This window comes from Eptesicus fuscus, chromosome 12 (genome assembly GCF_027574615.1).
Source record: "Eptesicus fuscus isolate TK198812 chromosome 12, DD_ASM_mEF_20220401, whole genome shotgun sequence".
Taxonomy (NCBI): Eukaryota; Metazoa; Chordata; class Mammalia; order Chiroptera; family Vespertilionidae; genus Eptesicus; species Eptesicus fuscus.
The window spans coordinates 58,655,368-58,661,367 of NC_072484.1; the positions used below are offsets into that span (position 1 = coordinate 58,655,368).

A 6,000-nucleotide genomic window follows, 5' to 3' on the forward strand; every position below is an offset into this window, starting at 1 on the left:
CTCCCAAACTATCCCAGACTCGGGGATGTTTTGACTCTGAATCCAGAGTCTAGCTCAGTCACAGGCTGTGGTGTCTGCTGCCCTTTGGGGCATGCTGGGACACATGTGTGAAGCAGTGGGCAGCTGGGACCTCAAGGTCAGACTGTGCTCAGGGAGGTCAGCCCTCTGCGAAAGGACTCTGCATTAAAGTTTAAATTAGGAAATATATGACTCCAGGCTGTTTTAGTTCATTAAAACTAAGTATTCACACACAGCAGTGAGAGGTACACAACTATCATTAGAGATTTTAATTTTGCTCAGCTGTCCTGTTTCACCACAGCCCTCGGATGTGTGTGAGAGAAGACAACGATGAAAAGTGCAGGCAGTAAGTATGGGGAGGAGGAGGGGCTGGATGACAAGGCTTCAACTAACCATCATCGCTAAGGTCATGATTCTTCGCCAGTGCTGTGCAAGACTGAAAGAAAAGATTCCCCATTAAAAATAATAGTGCTGATACATAGCTGCATACATGAAAAGGCTTTCCCAGGACATACGGTCACATAAAAAAGAAAATGGTTACATGTTAATATTTCAACTAGAGGTCAATTCATGTAAAATATTATGTTCCTATCTATGAATCTATACATATACAAACTAAAGCTACTGCTATTTATAGGCACTTATGCTCAGTGTTTTGCATGTTTCATAATCATTTTGTCCTCAAAGCCTTCAGATTTAAGCATTATGGCCATTTTATAAATAAGCAAACAAACTCAAGGAAGTTAGGAGTCTTGACCCATGTCACATAGCTATTAAATAATGAGACTGGGAGCCTCACTTGGGTCTGATTCCAAGATTCACAACAATACATTATACATTCCGAGAGGTAGTTTTATAAGGATATTTGCCAAAAATATTAACAGTAGCTATCTCTACATGATGAGATTTCTTTTTGTTTTATAGTGTTAGAATATATTTTAGAACAGGCATGCATTCTTTTTAATATCTGAAATAATGAGAATGTTTTAATTGGAAGCATAAATAAGAGTAAGAATGAAAATCTCTCCAGCTTCTGTATATCTTATCTCCTACTCCAAACAGTCCAAAGTAATATGCAATCTTCAACCAAATATGACCACAAAAAATAAGTGATGAGTTGCCAAATATCAATCACTGAAAAGAAAACCATAACATGCAATATCTGAAAATTTTTGGATACCCATTAACAAAAGCCATCCGTCTCCAGACTCCTATTCTTTTAATACATCCTACCTTCTCACCAGATAAATATTTTTCTTCCCTACTCAACTACTTTCAATGGCTCTCCACTATAGAGGAAATGTCAAAATATCCTTTAGTCTCATATACCACAGTAGAAAAACCTCCCACAATCAGATTCCCTCCTTAGTCTCATCTGCTACTCCCCATGGTAAAGGCTGCATTCCAGCTAAATTTAGGCCTCTTGTCTTCTGGAATGACTAATCTCTATCAAAGTCTAACCATCTTCCAAGAAACACAATGGAAAATCAAGATGGAAAATGAAGATCACTCAATAGATTTTTTCCTATAAAGGGATGCACATAAGAAATATAATTAATAATACATGGACTGGGCCATGTAAATAAGCAATGAACATTATAAAGCATTTCTGAAAAAATGTGCATAGCGAAATGACAAGTCATATTTCATAAAATTCATGAAACCATTAATTGCAAGTGCCAACATGTTATGTAGCACTCTGCCAATTAAACTATGACTTATACACTGGAGATTTATTTTCTAACTAGAGGCCAGGTGCACGAAATTCGTGCACGGGGGGGGGGGGGGGGGAAGGGGAGGAGGGAGGTGTCCCTCAGCCCAGCCTGCACCCTCTCCAATCTGGGACCCCTCAAGGGATGTCCGACTGCCAGTTTAGGCCCGATCCCAGTAGGATCAGGCCTAAACCGGCAGTCAGACATCCCTCTCACAATCCAGGACTGCTGGCTCCCAACCGCTCACCTGCCTGCCTGCCTGATTGCCCCTAACTGCTTTTGCCTGCCAGCCTGAACACCCCCTAACCACTCCCCTGCCAGCCCAATTGCCCCTAACTGCCCTCCCCTGCAGGCTTGGTCACCCCTAACTGCCCTCCTCTGCAGGCCTGGTACCCACCAACTGCTCTCCCCTGCAGGCCTGGGTCCCCCTCAACTGCCCTTCCCTGCAGGCCCAGTCACCCCCAACTTCCCTCCTCTGCCGGCCTGGTCACCCCTAACTGCCCTCCCCTGCAGGCTTGATTGCCCCAACTGCCCTCCCTTGCAGGCCTGGTCTCTCCCAACTGCCCTCCCCTGCTGGCCTGATCGCCCACAACTGCCCTCCCTTGGAGGCCTGGTCCCTCCCAACTGCCCTTCCCTGCTGGCCATCTTGTGGTGGCCATCTTGTGTCCACATGGGGGCAGCCATCTTGTGTGTTGGAGTGATGGTCAATTTGCATATTACTCTTTTATTAGCTAGGATAGAGGCCTGGTACACGGGTGGGGGCCGGCTGGTTTGCCCTGAAGAGTGTCCCGGATCAGGGTGGGGGTTCCCTTGGGGCATGGGGCGGCCTGGGCGAGGGGCCTGTGGTGGTTTGCAGGCCGGCCACACCCCCAGGTGACCCAAACGGAGGCCTTGGTATCTGGGATTTATTTATCTTCTATAATTGAAACTTTGTAGCCTTGAGTGGAGGCCTGGGCTGGCCAGGGTGTGTAGACAGCTTGGCTTCCTCCATTGCCGGGGAAACCCAATCCTCCTGCTCACTCCGTGGCTGCAGCCATCTTGGTTGGGTTAATTTGCATACTTGCTCCTGATTGGCTGGTGGGCGTGGCTTGTGGGTGTAGCAGAGTGGTGATTAATTTGCATATTACTCTTTTATTAGATAGGAATTCTTTAAAGAATTCTTTTAGATTTACTTGGGTTTATTCTCTTTTTGTTGTTGTTAATTCTCACCTGAGTATATGTTTTCCATTGCTTTTCAGAGAGAGTAAAAGGAAAGGAGGGTGAGGAAGAGAGACAGAGAAACATCGACGTGAGAGAAACACATGGATTGGTTGCATCCTGCACATACCCTAACTGGTGGTGGGTAGGAAACCCGCAACCCCGGTATGTGCCCTGATCAGGAATTGAACAATGACCTGCTGATTCATAGGTCAACACTCAACCACTGAGCCACACCAACCCAGCCAATTCTCTAATTTTTGATGCACATTCCTAATCAATGAATTAAGTTGGCAGCTTTCTTTCTGCCACATGGCTGTGAGCAACTGTAAGACATATCCCAATTTCAGAGATGTTAAAATGTGAAAAAAAGATTATTTTAAAAATAATGAAAGTTGTTAAAATGATTTTTAAAACACACACACAAAATAAAACTATTTGAGAATGTAAACACTATATATCCTATATAATAAAAGGCTAATATGCAAATTGACCAAACAGTGGAACGACTGGTCGCTATGACGCGCACTGACCACCAGGGGGCAGATGCTCCATGCAGGAACTGCCCCCTGGTGGTCAGTGAACTCCCACAGGGGGAGCACCGCTCAGCCAGAGAAGCCCTGAGCTGGGCTCACCACTGGCGAGCGCAGCAGCGGTGGTCGGAGCCTCTCCCGCCTCTGAGATAGCGCTAAGGATGTCCCACTGCCCACTTAGGCCCGAAGAGGGCTCCCGGACTGCGAGAGGGCACAGGCCAGGCTTGAAGGACTCCCTCCCACCTCCAGGGCATGAATCTCGTGCGCTGGGGCCTCTAGTATAAAAATAACCAAAAAAGAGAAATCTACAACAAAGTATTTTTTTATCTTTTTAGTTCAACATCAAGATCAATATCATCACCTAGCTCTAATCTATTTTCAGCTTTTGTCACACTCCAGTCTGATCCCTCCTCTTCTGAGTAGTCCCTCTACACTGATGTCCTCCATGGCACCAATTACAGCTGGCAGGAAAGAAGCAGGCAGCCTGCAGAGCTCCCTTCAAAAAAGCCATTCTTTTTTCCTCTCGGTACCTGCAGCATTCTCTTCTCTGATTTGGCAAAACCTGCAGAACCTACCTAATTTGAGCTATGGACCAAGTAGCAAGCTTGCAATGGAGAGGATGGTGCCATTAAAAATAATGACTACATTCATGAGTCCAGTAATTCTCATTTTTTAAATAAAGCAGCAGTGCTTTTAAAGCCTTTTCAAATATTTTGTTTGTTTGTTTGGTGTATGTGGTTTTCCTTTTTTATATTTTTTTTTTTTTTTGTAGTGAAGGGTAAGCCACTTAAAGGCCTCATTTCTTATTCATTTCCTTAAATATTTACTCAACACTGTGTTTAGACCTGTACTTGGTTTGGGGATGAAACTCCAAGAGAAATAAGTTCCTACTCACATCAAGCAATTACTCTGTGTAACTGAGAGAAAAACAGACACATGAGACAGGTTAAATATAATGTTTTGTTTTCTAGATCTAATATAGACCTTTCTGCTTCTTTTGCTTTTTTTATTTTAAGTTTGTAAGAAAGGGCTATAAGAACAATTTATCAAAATGTCAGCAATCTAAAAATTAAGTTGTCAGCTTTTTCTCTGTATTGCAAATTACGAAAGAATTAGGGGTTTGGTGCTAATAGAAGCTCACAATTCCAAAGTGTGCAATTTAACCAATCATTGCCAGCCAGGTCTAAAAATGCAGCTAGAGAAGACATTTCAACCGAGTGTTCTGCAGTTCTGGTACCTAATTTCAACTTCTCTTTTTATGCCATCCTTCCCATTTTTTCCCTTCCCTTTGCTTTGGAAATGTGTTCTGGAAAAGCTACACAGTTAAATAAGAACTGCCAAAGCTCCATACATAAAACACTTACATGAAAAAATGACAGTCATCTTACCAAGGAGACACAGAAAAGCCAATGAAAGCTGCAGCTGCTCTGTGGTTCCTCCTTTATGCTTGCATCACATTAAGTTCAGAAACCAAAGCATAAAATGTACTTCATAGTTTCAGAACTTCAGACTCCCTCTTATAATTTATTCATCACTAATCAGGATGAAAAGTGTCTGTGATCATCTCTGCACTTGAATTCTAAGTTGGGAATAAAATGCTAAATTTTAAAACATTTTGCAAATAAAACACAAAAGTAAATAGAAATAAATTACCCCAAATCACTGCAGGTATCCTCTAAACTTGTGAAATCTGTAGCTTTTTCCACAATTGCCAACTGCAATCATATCACTTAAAAAGAAACCAGAAAGAACACTGCCTACCCACAAAATAAACTATCATGACAAGCACTTTAAAAAAGACAACACCAATCATCTAAACCAAGAATTTAGCAAGAATGCTATTTTGGTTTAAAGACTTTTAAGAAATATATTGCCCCTGTGCATAAAAACATATATAGATTCATTCTTGTTTGCTAAGAAAATTTTTAAATAGCCTTTAAAAAAAATACAGCATTTTCATCAAAAAAGGAATGGTTAAGTATTTCTACTATTGCACCAAAAAAAAAAAAAAAACCCTCTTCTTCCTTTATCTATGAAACACATTTTCCCATTCATTCACGTCTACCTTCCAATTCTCTAAACAATACCTTATAGCGTGGTCAACTGGAGAAAGGAGAGTCTCATTCATTTATCAGGCAAAGTTAAAAGCCAGCAAGAAGCTTCAGACCATCTGGTTTTGCCTGCCCCACCCTAGTTTCCTTTGAGCCATAGTGATGTCACAACACTGGGCAGGGCGATGACTTCACTGCTCGTCTTTGCTTGTGAGCACATAATTCTTTGCAGCCAAGGCAAATCAAATGACAGCAGAACCCTCCAGGAGCATCTGATGTATTCCCAACAAATTAGCACTTAGCTAGTAGCCTTTTCAAAGAAATCCATGCAGCAATGGCACCATTAAAGATCTCTCTAAATGAAGTGGTGCTAAAGATAAATTGACTCATGGTTTTCAATGCAAGTCTATAATTCCTATAGTAAGTCATAACAAAGCTGACATTCAGAGGAAAACTGTGGTTGGATACTTGGAAGAGACTATGGAAACT

The 6,000-nt window shown here is 42.1% G+C and overlaps 1 long non-coding RNA gene across 1 annotated transcript in view; it reads right to left on the bottom strand.

Moving 5' to 3' along the window:
• LOC114230014 (uncharacterized) overlaps positions 1-5,652 on the bottom strand; it is a 29,642-nt gene extending 23,990 nt beyond the window's left edge. The window contains exons 1-2 of the long non-coding RNA XR_008557743.1: positions 5,548-5,652; positions 412-454 (exon numbers count right to left, since the gene is read on the bottom strand). This is a non-coding gene — a long non-coding RNA (uncharacterized LOC114230014). The remainder of the gene's footprint in view (positions 1-411; positions 455-5,547) is intronic.
• Positions 5,653-6,000: the final 348 nt, after the last annotated feature.